We start from the raw sequence: 16,201 nt of genomic DNA, 5'->3' as shown, positions 1-16,201 counted from the left end.
ACTCCTTTCGGTTGCCCCTTAGTGACCGAATTTCAGCTGGCATTGGCAGTCCAACTGGATCCCATGTGCGAGTTTTTATTGTAGCGACGATACTCCTCCCTGAACTTCCTTGACATTTTGCAGACTTAGAAGGAACCAGAAATATTAAGCGAGCGAAGGGGCAACAACAGAGAGGTCTCCACCTCCTCCTTGCTCCGAGGCGTCAGGAGAAAGGCGCTTCGTTTGCGCCAGAGTTCAGGGCAGCTCGGCGCCCATCCCTAAACAGAGCGAGCAGGCAGCTCATGATGGGACTCCGCAGAGGCCAGGTCCTTAAAACCGGGTGGAAATCAAGGCTCAGGAAGTTAAGCCCCAGAGGTGCGTGAAGACACTCACGTTACATGTTCCAGCTCTTTCTTCCTCGTGACTCACACGCCCCAAAAACCGAGGCCCGCTTGCAGCCCGCGCTGGCTGCCTCGTTACGCACCCCGCCGCCCGCCCAGTTTCTCCATTTCTGCGCCGCCCGCCCGCAGTCAAACTGCTGTTGTTCCAACTCTGTTTTCTGGAGAGGGGCTGGCAGGGACTCGGCGGAGCAGCCTCTCCTTCTCCCCCGCCCTTCCCTCAGTGCTTGGAGGATTATTGCTCAAAGCCGGCTGCTCCAGCGCAAGGGAGGGATTTACCTGCTGCTGCTGCTGGAGCTGTTGTTGTTGTTAGCAGCGCCTCCCCCCTCTCTCCCCAGAGGCAGCAGCGCAGCGGCGCCCAGAGGATTGCGCGCGGCTGAGCCAACTCCCAGGGAACCCGCTCGGGGGAGCGTGTGCGCGTCGGGGGGAAGCGGGCGGTTCGCGCCTCGCCGAGGAGAAAACTTTCTGCTCTCCGGACATGGGAGGCTCACTACTCTAGATAAAGCAGCACCGCCGAGCAAAACAACCGCCGAGGAGGCGCTCGAGGCCGCCCAGGTATTCCTTCGCTCCTTTTAATTCTTTAGTGTTAATCTGGTGTGGCAGCGGCTCACCCACCCACGTGTTTCTCCCGAGAGGAATTTTCCTCTTCAGGGGAGTGTCGCGTTTCTTCACTCCGGACTGAGGGGTCGCGCCGGGCTGGAGGATGCTTTGCTCCCATGGGGAGTGGGTCGCGACCCCCGGGAATGACGCCGTTTTGACCTCGAATTACCACTGCGGCCTAGGAAGGAGCCGGGTGCTGCGCTTGCTTGCGTGCGGCGTTTTCTTGTGCCTCTCAGAGGTGATGGGCCAGTTCAGGTTTCAGCGGAGGAGGAGGAGGAGGAGGAGGAGGAGGAGGGGCGCGCCTGTTGCAAAGCTTGAAAAGGGAGGAGGAAAAGAAAAGAAAGTCTGGAGAGGTTTGTGAGGTCTTCCCGCCTTTGTCGGGTTTCTCCCTCACCACCTCCTCCCGCGCCTGAAAGTATTTCTGAAACACTTGTTGCTTCTCGGAAAACGTTTGGAACCCGGGAGTTTTCTCTCCCTCCCTCCCCCAGTGAATTGTCAGCGTGCCTGGTTGCAAGAGGCGCCCGCACAAAGCATTGCAATTTGCAAATGCAGGAGGGAGGGTTGGGTGCTGCTTGCCTCGGGTTTTGTAAGAACGCGAGCGGCAGATGACTCAAAAGTCTTCCCTCTCTGTCAAACTCTGCCCAGACGAAACCGGTCTTTCTCTTGAGTTAACAAACTTAATCCTCTCCCTGCTGGGGAATGGATGCTGCTGCTGTGGGAGGGGCGAACAAGGAAGCGACTTTCTTAGCTAGAGGAAGGTAGCAACACGTTACAGCAAACTTTGTTTACTTCACATCGCTGCTAATAATTACAGCACTGTTCTGTTTTAAAATTGATTGGATCGACCCTTTCCCATTGCCCCCAGAAAAGGGTTAGGTTGTGGTTATTGCCATTCCATCCCTAGATGGCCTGCACTAATAGTAACTGGCAAGCTGACAAAATTATATAGGTCACTGGGAAATAATTCCAGCTTAATCGCCTTTATCTTTTTGGCTAAGAGGGAAAAGAGTTTCCGCTTACCATAGAGATGGCTGTTTTGATCAAAGTAAGGCTCTTTTCGGAAATCATGCTTAGAGTGATTTTTTTCTTTCTTTCCTCATTTCTTGCACTTTTATATAAACTATATTTGTTTTGGATTTTCCTGGAACTAGACATCTGATGCACATTTCCCAAACATTTTATGAGCAAGGAATGATCCCATTTACACAATTGTTTTCCTTCCTTGAAGCCAGTATGAATTACAGCAAAGTAATATGTGATCTAGGAATAATTTATAGTACCTGTAGTTCATCAAAGAATATACAGGTTAGTTGTTTAAAAATGCATGCATATTATTTCATCAGTTGCATGCAGCATGAACCTCCGCTAGCAGATATACTGGCTTAGAGAGCAGAGGGGAGCTGCAAATAGTGGTGAGAGATGCAATGAGTCCATGTATGGAAGACTTTCCCAACCCAGGACACTAGGTTTGTGAAGGCTGATGTGAAGTTTGCATGTATACAAGTGAACTGGTGATCAGACTCCTGCAGTCCAAATTATTTTTCTAAGGTTTGAGTATGAAACTTTGATGTTTCTAGGGTTTTGTGGGAGACACTAAAAGGATTCTGTTAAACATGTAAATTCATTCCTAGATCCTCAACAGGTTGTGTGGCCCTGTCTCCCATTCCCTCAGAATGGGTGCCTAAAAACTGACTTCTGGCTGGCTTTCCGAATCTTGATTCTGGCGCGTATAAGGTCATCACATGGATACATTTTAGTGAAGTTCTTCATTACAACTTTTAAAATAAGCTTGAAGTTTTACTTTCAGCAGTTTGATGCTTAATGAATCTTAAGGCACAAGCTTAAGCATCATTACCATCAAATAAGTTTGGCTGGGTGAAAAGAAAGCTTGTGTGTGAGTGAAGGGTCCTTACATGTTTAGGCTGTAACCTGATTCATAGCTATCAGAGTTGGCCTTGGTTATGAGTAAACATGTACATGACACTATGATTTATTTTGATAAAATTGATTCTTAATTTCTTTCTTTGGGTATATTGTATGACTGGAGATTAGAGATAAGGGGAACAATAGTTAAATAAGTTTTTTGGAAATCATGTGAGCTAAGTCACTTTATTATTCTAGGCACATAACTGTGGGGGTGAAGCAGGCATAGAAAAGCTGTTTCAGCAAATGAGCTTCTAAAACCACAGTATGCCTTTTAAAAAATGTATTGATGAACATAGGCTTGCTTAACTGCTTTCTTTAATTTTGTGAAACTGGGGGGTGGGAAGAGTTACCTGTAGTCTGATTTGACACAGACTGGCTGGCCTGTGTGAAGTCTGTGACCTAAGCAGTGAGCCATGTAGGGTGGTATATCAGAGTCTTGACAAAACACCTGTTTTTGCTGTCTATTTGAAACTATAGTACAGAAAGGCAAGTTGTGAAGCACTTGGCAGATCACAATTCTTGGCTGGTAGAATGTTGTTTGACTTGAAGTTGTTTACTGATCACTTGTTTCCAGTGCCTTGGTGCATGCTTGATTAAGGAAACTAGTAATAATGACATCCATAAATGATGCTGTTCTCCACTAATTGACACGTGATTGTGTTTAGATGTTGTTGTCTACTTTCTGTCTAAAAATATATATATTTTCAAGAGCTTAGTATTTGTAAACTTGTTCCTAAGCGGTCATGCATTTAATTAATAGGAATATTAAAGGTCATGAACCAGTTGCATTGAATAGCCGCAGCTTTTAAAATTGTGCATTTACTCTGCCACCTGGCTTTCAAATAATGATAACTGAGCCTTTGAATGCATTATCGTTATCTAGATTTAATGATTTCCCAGGACATTCTTGTGTTGTTATCACAGTAAATCTGAGATCATTACTTGATGCAGAAAACTTTGTGACAAGGTTTCAGGACTTTCTAGTATTTGACATGTAGGCCGGTCTAAAGCATGCTTGTTGAGGGATGGGTGAGACTATGAGCCTGAGGTTTCCTACAGCTCATTCATGTAGCACTAAGTCATGGTTTAGTGCCGTGTCAAACAAGGTCAATCTAAGTTGTTGAAAGCACAAATACCTACTGTGCTGTTCTGATTGCCTTGCTTTCTCATGCTACTACAACTTCTTAGATTTTGTTTTTCTTGCAAGTGCAGTTTGAATATGTGTTGCTGGTTCTTTGCAGTACTTCATATGGCTGGGGCTTCCAGTCTTAAGTGTCTTATTTTTTTCAATAACAGGACTATCTTGAAAAGTAAAAACTTTGCTATGCTTGTGCAGAGGTATTTATATTTCAGAGTTATTTCCTCTGTGCCAGCCACTGTCCTTACCGTTTTCATCACCCATTGTCTTGCCTGTGCTTTCTGTGGACTTCCACTCTAATCCTCAATATTTACTATGTAGAAATCCCTAAGGCTTCCTCTTGGAACTTCCAGTTGTGATCTGAATTCCCTTGCAGGAGCAATATGCCAAAAATGTCAGTTGGGTACATTACTGCAGCTGGCTACCTGACAAAGCAATCATATGACTAGTTCAGGAGGCAGCCAGCTTGACATTCCACCCACTCCACACTCCTTTTGGGGACCTTTGTGTTACTTTAATGATCACTGTCAGGCTCTTTCTGTACTATATATTTCAAACACTATTATTATAATTATTATAATTATTTATTAAAGTTGTATATGGCCCTTCATCTGAAGATTGCAACATAACCCACCCCGCAAAAAGCTCCCACAAGATGCAGAACATAACAACAACAACAACAAAACCAACCTACAAACACATTTCCAAAGCCATAGATTGTTTAATCCACTAAAGTCCTGGTTGTAGAGGATCATTTTCACCTGGCACCTAAAAATATGTAATAAAAGCGCCAGGCGAGCCTCCCTGGGGAGAGCAGTCCACAAATGGGGAGACACAGAAAAGGCCTGTTGTGTTGCCATCCTATATCACTATAGCTGTCATGGCTACCCCCAAAGAATCTTGGGAAGTGTAGTTTGTAAGAGTTGTTAGGAGAGACCCATATTCATGTTACAGAACTACAGTTCCCAGAGTTACACTACTCTGGAATTGTGGCTCAGTGAGGAAAATGGTTGTCTGTTGTCTATGGGGTGTGTAACCTGCATTTGAAAAGCCCAGAGTGCAGAGGCCTTGGACAAACTTACTTGTAATGGCAACACACACCATCTTTTGCAAAACCTTTACATGGTGAAATATAAAGGAAATAAATGTATATTACTCAGCAACTGAACATGGCCTTGCAGACGGGCAGCATTCCAGATTTATCATTGTGAGCAACTTCGCTTGTTAAATCTTAACCTGTCTGGTGTGATTCAGTACGGGTCACAGTAAAGTTGGGTAAGTTGAAAAGGCCAAAGTTACTGTCCAGTTTAGGGAAAAGCAGTTTTCATACAATGTAATTCTGGGTGTGTGTTTTTGGCAGTTCTCCTTTCCCTTCGCTTTAACTACTGAACTTTTGACTGTTCTCCCAAACTGCCTGCCATGACATGTTATCAGGAATGTAAAGAAAGCTACAGAAATTTCAAGCTTAATTCCTTGATCCTAAGAACAGTGTATTGAAAGTAAGCACCACTGAGTTAAATGGACTTTGCTGCTTTGTATCACAGCCTAATGGAGAAGGAACTGGCAACCCACTCCAGTATTTTGCCATGAACACCAGGCATGCTCTGGTTCATGGAGTCACGGAGAGTTGAGCATGACTAAGACGACTGAACGACGACCATGATCACAGCCTAAATAATAATATGTTCTTGCTTCGCATGCCATGATGCCTACCAGAATAGGACTATGTATTGTGCTATTCCAACTGCTTATGGAAAACCTCTTTAATGCATCTCCTGTTCCTTGATGGAGTCTTATTTTAGTCAGAAATCATTAATGGTTCAAATGAAAATTTCCAGCTTGTTATGAGGCTATATTATGTTACCTTTCTGTTGTGGCAAATGCAGTGAGTAACTGTCACAGTTTGCCACCATTCATACTCACTGCAGTATTATCTGAAGTTTGCTTAGTGGTATTATAATTGTGTGGCAACAGCTGCATAGGGATAGCGTTTTCTCTACAAAGTTGTCTTTCAAAATGGTTGGGATGTGAAAATAAAGTTAAAGGGACCCCTGACCATTAGGTCCAGTCGTGACCGACTCTGGAGTTGCGGCACTCATCTCGCTTTATTGGCCGAGGGAGCCGGCGTACAGCTTCCGGGTCATGTGGCCAGCATGACTAAGCCGCTTCTGGCGAACCAGAGCAGTGCACAGAAACGCCGTTTACCTTCCCGCCAGAGTGGTACCTATTTATCTACTTGCACTTTGTGCTTTCGAACTTCTAGGTTGGCAGGTTGTGAAAATAGATTTGACCAAAGCCAGGATACAAATAACATCCTCTAAAACTGTGCTTCTCGAATCTTGGGGCTGTAGCCAATTAATACCCCTCTGCTGATGGAAGGCGCGTTGAACAGCAGAGCATCCCATCAGCTCTCCCGCTTTATTATTCAAGTTGCTAAGACAAGTTTTTTCTTACTTGGTTACCTAGAAGCCATTCTTATTTGATACAGGCCCAGGGATGGGGAACTTTTGGTCCCTCTGATGTTGCAAGTCTCATCAGCCCCAGCCAGCATGGAAATGGTCAGGGATGATGGGACTTGTAGTCCAAGTACACAGTGTCTACTGGATTATCCTCATCTGCACATTGATTAACACTCTCAAAGGACAGTGGTTCCCAATTTTCCCCATCATTGGGCCTCTTGAAAGTTGATGAGGGTCTTGGTGGACCACTTACAGTGGTGCCTCGCAAGACGAAATTAATTCGTTCCGCAATTCTCTTCGTCTTGCGGTTTTTTCGTCTTGCGATGCACGATTTCCCATAGGAATGCATTGAAAATCAATTAATGCGTTCCTAGGGAAACCGCCTTCAGACCAGGTCCGGGGACAGTCTGTCCCCGGACCTCTTCTGAAGGCTGGGGGGGGGGGACAAGGGCTTTTCTTCCCACCCCCAGCATTTTAAAAAACCCCGGGACAGCGGAGGACTTCTCCGCTGTCCGGGCAATCTTAAAATGCTGGCGGGCGGCATTTTAAAATCATCCCGGGACAGCGGAGGACTCCTCCGCTGTCTGGGGCGATTTAAAAGCCCCTGGGAAGGCAGGCAGGGGGGACAAAGACTTTCGCCCCCCACCCGCCTTCAGAAGGTGTTCCCCCCCCACCCTGCTTCGGGGCAGCGTTCAGAAGCGGGGTGGCTGGGGCAGGTGTTCCCGCCCCCCCGCCCGGCTTCGCAGCACCGCTCCGAAGCCCGGTGGTGGGGGCAGATGTTCCCGCCCCCCACCCTGCTTCGGGGCAGCGTTCCGAAGCGGGGTGGCTGGGGCAGGTGTTCCCGCCCCCCCGCCCGGCTTCGCAGCACCGCTCCGAAGCTCGGCGGTGGGGGCAGGTGTTCCCGCCCCCCCACCCTGCTTCGGGGCAGCGTTCCGAAGCGGGGTGGCTGGGGCAGGTGTTCCTGCCCCCCCGCCCGGCTTCGCAGCACCGCTCCGAAGCTCGGCGGTGGGGGCAGGTGTTCCCGCCCCCCCACCCTGCTTCGGGGCAGCGTTCCGAAGCGGGGTGGCTGGGGCAGGTGTTCCTGCCCCCCCGCCCGGCTTCGCAGCACCGCTCCGAAGCTCGGCGGTGGGGGCAGGTGTTCCCGCCCCCCCACCCTGCTTCGGGGCAGCGTTCCGAAGCGGGGTGGCTGGGGCAGGTGTTCCTGCCCCCCCGCCCGGCTTCGCAGCACCGCTCCGAAGCTCGGCGGTGGGGGCAGGTGTTCCCGCCCCCCCACCCTGCTTCGGGGCAGCGTTCCGAAGCGGGGTGGCTGGGGCAGGTGTTCCTGCCCCCCGCCCGGCTTCGCAGCACCGCTCCGAAGCTCGGCGGTGGGGGCAGGTGTAACCGGGACCTCTTTTGAAGCAAGCGGCTGCAGGGAGATCGCTTCTCTCCGCAGCCGCTTGCTTCAAAAGAGGTCCCGGATCTCTTTTGAAGCAAGCGGCTGCGGAGAGAAGCGATCTCCCTGCAGCCGCTTGCTTCAAAAGCTGTCCCCGATCTCTTTTGAAGCAAGCGGCTGCGGAGAGAAGCGATCTCCCTGCAGCCGCTTGCTTCAAAAGAGATCGGGGGCAGCTTTTGAAGCAAGCGGCTGCAGGGAGATCGCTTCTCTCCGCAGCCGCTTGCTTCAAAAGAGATCGGGGGCAGCTTTTGAAGCAAGCGGCTGCATGGAGATCGCTTCTCTCCGCAGCCGCTTGCTTCAAAAGAGGTCCCGGACCTGTTTTGAAGCAAGCGGCTGCAAGGAGATCGCTTCTCCCCGCAGCCGCTTGCTTCAAAAGAGGTCGCGGACCTGTTTTGAAGCAAGCAGCTGCAAGGAGATCGCTTCTCTCCGCAGCCGCTTGCTTCAAAAGAGGTCCCGGACCTCTTTTGAAGCAAGCGGCTGCGGGGAGAAGCGCAGCAGCTTGCTTCAAAAGAGGTCCGGGGGCAGCGGGAAGCGCTCCCGCTGCCCCCGGACCTCTTTTGAAGCAAGGGGCGGTGGGGAGAAGCGATCTCCCCGCCGCCCCTTGCTTCAAAAGAGAAGACCCGCTGTCCCCGGGGCAAGCTTCGTTTTGCGAAGCAAGCCCATAGGGGAATTCGTCTTGCGAGGCAAATCGCGGACGAAAAAACCTTTCGTCTAGCGAGTTTTTTGTCTTGCGAGGCGTTCGTCTTGCGGGGCACTACTGTAATGGTTTTTCTGCCTATTGTAGCAATTATAATGTGCTGTGCTCAGTGTTAGAAATTCGCCTGGAAGATTGGCAGGTCAAGATGATGGAGTATGTAGAGATGGCCAAATTGATGGGGAAGATCCGGAATCAGCGTGACGAACTGTTTCAAAAGGACAGGAACAAATTTATATTTTATATGAAAGAAAATTGTAAACATTTGAAAATGTTTGTAGGCTTGAATTGAAATGTTTTGTAATGTAAATATAAGGAACTGATTTACCGATAATAAGGTGAAATATTATAATTTGACAAAGGGTAAATAAGTGCTTATAGAAATGCAAAGAATATGGAAAGTTATGTGGAAGAAGGAGGGAAGGAGGTTGATGCTCTTACATAGTAATATATTAAGTTATAGAATTATGTAATAAAATGTGAATATGATTTAGTGGGAAACTCAATAAAAATTACTAAAAAAAAAATTCACCAGGTGCGTTTTGCAACTTGTGCTGGTCTAGTTGCAACAACATGGAGATTTTCAGATGCCAGTTTGACAACTGACATTTCCATGTGGCTGTTCCCTTCAGCTTTCTTAAGCAGGTAAACAGAAGAGCTAATTTATTGCATTTATATCCCACCTTTTTTCCCAATGAGTGCATGGTTCATCCCTCCCCCCATAGTTAAACCCTACCATGACCTTGTGAGGTAAGTTAAGAGGCTGTGCTTGGCCCAAGGTCACCCAATGAGCTTCATGACTTGAATGGGGATACGAACCCTGGTCTCTCAGGTCCTAGTCTGATACTCATCACCACTATACCACACTGGGTTCCTAGAGAACTTCTGCTATGGGGCAGCTATATAAATTAAGTAGGTGAATAAATGGGGAAAGCAAAATTTTCCAGAATTTGTTTTATTCTGAATTTTTTATTTGATATTTTAATGTGTTGTAAACTACTTTGAAATTTTTTCTTTAAAATATAAATGGTATAGAAATGAAATGAATAGTAGTACTGTAGTAGTAATAATAAAATGTTATTGCAAAAAAACCCTAATGCCTAGGCATTCCATTGTAGTGACCATAACCTAGATTTAAGGTGCCGTTTGGTGATTAGTTTATATGTCTGAGTTACTAACATCAGTGTGGAACATAGGAAGCTACTTTATGCAGAGTCAGACTATTGGTTTGACTGTCTAGTTCAGGGTTCTATACGCTGACTAGCAACAGCTTTCTAGGGTTTCAGGCAGTCTATCCTAACACTACCTGGAGATGTGAGAATTGTGCCCAGAACCTTCTGCATGTAAGGCAGATCCCCTTTACCACTGAGTTTTGACCATTCCCCAAGGGTGTAATATAAGAGAAAAGCAGCCATTTTGAGGGAAAGCCACCCAGAGTGGCTGGGGAAACCCAGCCAGATGGACTAGGTATAAATATATTATATTATATTATATTATATTATATTATATTATATTATATTATATTATATTATATTATATTATATTATATTATATTATATTATGATATGATATGATATGATATGATATGATATTATATTATATTATATTATATTATATTATATTATATTATATTATATTATATTATAGCTTTCAATCTGTAAATGGGAGAAAGCACATGAGGTATTGTACTTCAACACAAGACAGTTGGCATTTCCCCTTTCCTCCCCCCCCCCCCCGTGTTTCCTTGCCTTAAATTAGATTTGCAGAGGTGGGTGAAGATCTCATGAAACAAAATGCTGGGTTTTATAACTAGTTTGCTTTTAGTCAATACAAAGTTCTTTCTCGTTTCAAAGCCCTTCGGGAAAGCACTCTGGGGAATTTTTGCCAACAAGATTAATAGGATTTACTCCAAACCATTAAAATAACAATAATCCACAGAAATATAGATTAATAGTCTGCTATGCTTTTTCAAAACTGTTGGGCGGTATAAAGGTCAAATAATTGTTAAATATAATGTGAGGAGTGAATGATAAATAATGCCACCAATACCATGAGACTTCTCTTTTTTGGGATGCAGGGGCTTGGATTCTGATTTTGTGCAGGTTTAGGTAGAAGCGGGTCCTTAGGTAAGGACGCGGGTGGCGCTATGGGTTAAACCACAGAGCCTAGGACTTGCCAATCAGAAGGTCGGCGGTTCGAATCCCCGCGACGGGCTGAGCTCCCGTTGCTCGGTCCCTGCTCCTGCCAACCTAGCAGTTCGAAAGCACTTCAAAGTGCAAGTAGATAAATAGGTACCGCTCCGGCGGGAAGGTAAACAGCATTTCCGTGCGCTGCTCTGGTTCGCCAGAAGCGGCCTAGTCATGCTGGCCACATGACTCGGAAGCTGTACGCCAGCTCCCTCGGCCAATAAAGCGAAATGAGCGCTGCAACCCCAGAGCCGGTCACGACTGGACCTAATGGTTAGGGGTACCTTTACCTTTACTAGGTAGAAGCAGGTCTTATTGACTTCAGTAGGATTTACTCCAGAATGTGTGTGTGTATAATTTTATCCCAGTAGAGCAATCTTATGACCCTGCTAAGATGCTTGATCCTTTAGAGTGCGTTGTTGTTGTTGTTGTTGTTGTTGTTGTTATATTATATTTCCAAAGTTTCAGGAGGCATAATATTGACATTAATACATTATCATTTAAAATGGGGAATTGCAAAGGAACTCTTACTGTCTGGAGTAAGACAGACCTATCCTTCTCCATCTGATACAACTGGGGAATTGCATTGTCATCTGCTAAAATATAGGTGAATAAAGATGACACATACTTGAATGTAGAAAGGTTTTCAGCTGAATACAGTGGAAACCTGGTTCTCAAACGGCTTAGTTATGAACAAATCGGCTCCTGAACACCGCAAAACCGAAAGTCAGTGTTCCGGTTTTCAAATGTTTATCAGAAGCCAAATGTCCAACGCAGCTTCCACTTGAGTGTAGGAAGCTCCTGCAGCCAATCAGAAGCCGCACCTTGGTTTTCAAACATTTCGGAAGTCTAACGGACTTCTGTAACGGATTACTGTGCGTTCAAGAACCAAGGTACCCCTGTACATTTAAAATATGAATCTCAGAATTGTTCAGTATACTGATATTAGTTATACATTCAACACTTTCCACCCAAGATCTTTTAAAATTCTTCTTTAGTAGGTGCAAGATGGAAGTTTTGTGAAGACTGTATATATTTTTACACCACAGGGCAAATAAAACACAGCAACAGCTTGATTTCTGCCTTGTTATGAAGAATAAACATGAGGGTATAAGGTTGTTTAACCTCTGTTCTCACTTAAATTTCTTGTAATTACTTCAGGCCTAATGGGAATACTACCACATGCAGTTACTGGACCTAAACAACAACCTCTCATTATACACAGCTATCAAGTGTTGATGATATTTGGCTGCTAATAACATTAAGGGTGGTTTGTGCCTTAACAGGGATTTTTACTTGAATTTACTTAATGAAACAGAACTGATAGTACACTTGGTCCATATGCACAACTTGGCTCATGAGATAAATATAGTGGCATACCTCACTTTATTGTGCATAGTTTTATTGCGCATCATAGATAGTACTTTTTTTTTTTACAAATTGAAGCACTGGAGGAGCTGCTGGTGCTGGTGGTGGATTGGAGACGAGGCTACAGGAGCCTGCCCAGCTATTCCTTATGAGGATGCAGGTGTCTGATCAGTCAGCAGCTACCAATATCAAGGCAGTACCCTCCATCAGCCAGAAGATTACAACTTGCTGAAGGCTTAGATGATGGTTCACATTTTTTAAGCATTAAAAGTACATGATGTTATTGCGCACTTAATAGACTACAGTGTAGTATAAACATAACTTTTATATGTACTGGGAAACCAGAAAATGTGTGTGACTTGCATTTTGCGATATTGTGGTGGTCTGGAACTTGAACCCACAGTATCTCCAAGATTATGCCTGTACTTCTGTTCTGTACACAGCTGAACACATTTCAGCTCTCTCTGTGTATGCAGTGAAATGTTTTGCTTACCTTCTTTGTTTGGAGGCAGTTTGAGGATGTTAGTTTCTGCTATTGCACACATCCTCCTGCCTAGCTTAAAAATGTGGAGAAGTCTGTGAAAACGACAACAAAAGTTCACTTGAGATGTTGCTTATTAAATATGATTTATAGAGATTTGTCAGTTGTGTCTCAGCGCTGCAGCTGGAATACTAGACAAGCATACCATCTAAATAGCCAGTTATATGTATCCCACATACAAGAGGGGACTGGACGATTACTGACTCATTTAATGAAGATAGAGACATGCAGAATTTCCAGCTAGCAATATTCTGAGTCATTCCACCAAGTTTCATTTTAGTACACAGCACACAGGGAAGGCACTTTAAAACATGCCTTCATTATTTGAGTTTGTGGTATGTTAACTGTCAATACAAAGTCTTAAGATGCTAACGGAAGTGATAAATATATGTTCAGAGGTTTGGCTCTTTAAAATATGACATATTTACAGTGCATTCCTGTGTGTGTCAACACAGACAGAAGCCCTAAGGGACTGACTGCCAAGTAAATTTCTATATACTGTATTTACAGGGTTGAAATCCCTTTGTAACTAAACAAGGTGAATTTTGGATACTTCTAGAAACTTAGATAGTCATTTGAAAGTTATGAAGAATATTTGCATGTTACCTACAGTATATAAAAAAATAGTTTGTTGTTTTTGATACATTTAGAAATAGTTTGGAACTTCACTGGTTGAATCCATAGCCGTAAAATTCAGCCTTTCCTCAATTGAAATTGTGATTTCTTTGTATCAAATGGGTATTGAGGGGAAAGTGATTAAAATGTAATTTAATACTGTACAAGACTAGTATAATTATATTATGTATGCATCACTTATCAGTGCTTACATAAACTTGTGAGAATGTAGCCTACTATTCATAACCAGTAAATGGTTCTAAAAGGGTTTTTTTTTAATGAGTTAACACTAATCTAAATTTATTGAGTTAAATATATGACATCATAGTATATGTCAGTTTGTACACTGTTCACTTAGCACAATATCATGTATTAAATTAGCACAATGTTTTATTATAAATGCGACATTAAAGAAATAGGACTCCCTGATTTGTGAATTTATATGGCTTATGTCTCACAGGACTGTATTAAAGTACAAGTGGTGGCCATTTTAGGTGCATCCACCAATGTGTGGGTCCTTTTGGACATGGAAGAGGGATGAATGGGGGCGTAACCGGCTTTTGGGTGCTCTGCTGACGTCTAAAGGGGTGTAATGCACTCGGCTAATATGTGCGGGCACCAGGAACAGAATCCCCACACAAAATGGTCGCTGCCGGTATATATGACTAAGTGGTTATGATGTACAAAATATTCTTCCCACTGAGCTGATGGACAAAAACTGTAAAGATACTCATATTAAGTCAAATTTTAATTTATGATAGGAGCATAATGAAGCTAATACACAGTAAGGCAGCATGCTGGATTTGATTCAGTTGGTGACTTGGCATCTCTCATGATGATTGTACATAGAAAACAGTGGCTTTATTCCATTGGGCAATATCCAGCATCACACTGGTGGATGCTGTGAAATTCGCTGCTTCTCTTCCCCCCCCCCCCAACAACCTTGAGTTTCTCCTTCCATTCTGCAAGCAGTCTGACAGCAATGGAAGTCACCCAAGTGTGTGTAACTTCAAATATACAGCACCTAAAGTTGTGAAATCACGTACGCTTGGTTTTCTGGAGAAGGATAATGGTGAGGGAATTGATTAATGCCTCTAGTTATAATAATTGAGCTGCTTTTTTACATACCTGTTTAAATCCTTCATTTGCAACAATGTGGAAAGTGTCACCAGGCAAAGTGAACCAAAAATGTTATTTCAAAACTGTTATCAAAGATAATGTGCATTGTGTCAAAAAGCTGCTGCTCTGACATTGGATTAAAAAAAGCAGTGCTTCCCTATATGCTGCCAGGACAAGTGTGCAGCCAAGAGGGAATAAGTACATTCCTGACCTTTGGCTTGGATCCAATTTCAAGTTCCTCCTTTCTCACCTCTCTTGTCTCATGAGACATTTACAATTGTTAAATCATTTGGCCTAAAGTCAGAAGCCTTTGATTTTTCAGAAGGTCATAGTGGAGTGCTTTTAGACTTGGGTTGCTAATGTGCTAAATTAAAATGACTTATGTGATTCTGTGTAGATATGGCCTTTATTTTTGAATAACCTTTTTATTGGGTTTTATGAGCAAGGATCATATGAGTAATAAATGATGCAAATAAACAGACCAAATCTTCTCATGTCGTTTGTATAGCACAAAAATAGCACAATAAATTTGCAGTAATATCTAAAACGTATGGTTCAAATGAAGATAATAATTTAAATTTAAATTTAGATCAATCAGTTTGAGCCAAATGCTGATGGGGGGATTGTTCCTTTTTTTGGAATACTGGCACACATTATAAAATTAAACCACACTGGAGTAAAGCCATCTTTCTTGATCCGTTCATGTCTCCACCATAGTTTATTTGTTGATCTCTCAAGGAATGCTGTTTCCTAAACTGTTTTGTGCCAATTGTTTATTGTTGTGCCAAAAGGTCTTTCCAGTGTCAGCTTATGGTGTGTCACAATGCTTGTAATAAATGGCTTATTAATTCTACACTGTGTAAATCTAGGTTGTTGTCTTGAAATATATTTGATAAAGCTAATTATGGTTTGACTTCCAGTTGTTTCACTATTTCTTGGAATTACAAATTCCAGAAAGGCTGGAGTTTTGTACATTCCTGCCACATGTGGAGATGTGTGCTAGGTCTGGAACAGCCCCTTCAGCAATGTGGTGAGTCACCAAGGTGGTTCATGGCTAGCTTCCTAGGGGTACCACCTATATATGAGTATTAGGGTTAATTTTCAATTGCTGAAGGGTTTTTTTTTTGTCCAAAGTCTGTTCCATTGATCTGGGTCATGTTCATAGCCAAAACCTCATTCAAGTTGATGTATAGGGTTGAGTGAACTCTCTTATACACTGAGTATAATTTTATAGATTGCGAATACAGTGGTACCTCGGATTAAGTACTTAATTCGTTCCGGAGGTCTGTTCTTAACCTGAAACTGTTCTTAACCTGAAGCACCACTTTAGCTAATGGGGCCTCCTGCTGCCGCCGTGCTGCCAGAGCACGATTTCTGTTCTCATCCTGAAGCAAAGTTCTTAACCTGAGGTACTATTTCTGGGTTAGCGAAGTCTGTAACCTATAGCATCTGTAACCTGAAGCGTATGTAACCCGAGGTACCACTGTATTATACCTGGGCCTTGGACTTGTCCATATTACAAATCTTTCAGATGGGCTAGTAATCTTGTGGCTGCCTTACTGGTAATTAGGTTAGCCAAAAAAAAAAAGTGTGGATTTGATGGAGTTATAGCCAAGAGATTTGTAAGTTTCCTAGTTTAGTCCACATTTCTTGGTCTAATAGTGGTGTATTTCTGTTATAAAAGTAACATAACTAGTATAGATATTTTGCCTTCCATCCAGCCACATAAATTTGTCATAAAGTGTT

General features: G+C 43.9%; 1 protein-coding gene across 1 annotated transcript in view; it reads left to right on the top strand.

The window, feature by feature from the left end:
- Positions 1-772: 772 nt before the first annotated feature.
- The window catches only part of FHIP1A (FHF complex subunit HOOK interacting protein 1A), an 84,505-nt gene continuing 69,076 nt past the window's right edge, over positions 773-16,201 (top strand). The window contains exon 1 of the mRNA XM_081208356.1: positions 773-932. The gene's annotated coding sequence lies outside the window, so the exon portion shown is untranslated. The remainder of the gene's footprint in view (positions 933-16,201) is intronic.

The sequence above is a fragment of the Podarcis bocagei genome, assembly GCF_964188305.1.
Source record: "Podarcis bocagei genome assembly, chromosome: 9".
Lineage (NCBI taxonomy): Eukaryota > Metazoa > Chordata > Lepidosauria > Squamata > Lacertidae > Podarcis > Podarcis bocagei.
This window is presented reverse-complemented; position numbering and strand designations above follow the sequence as displayed.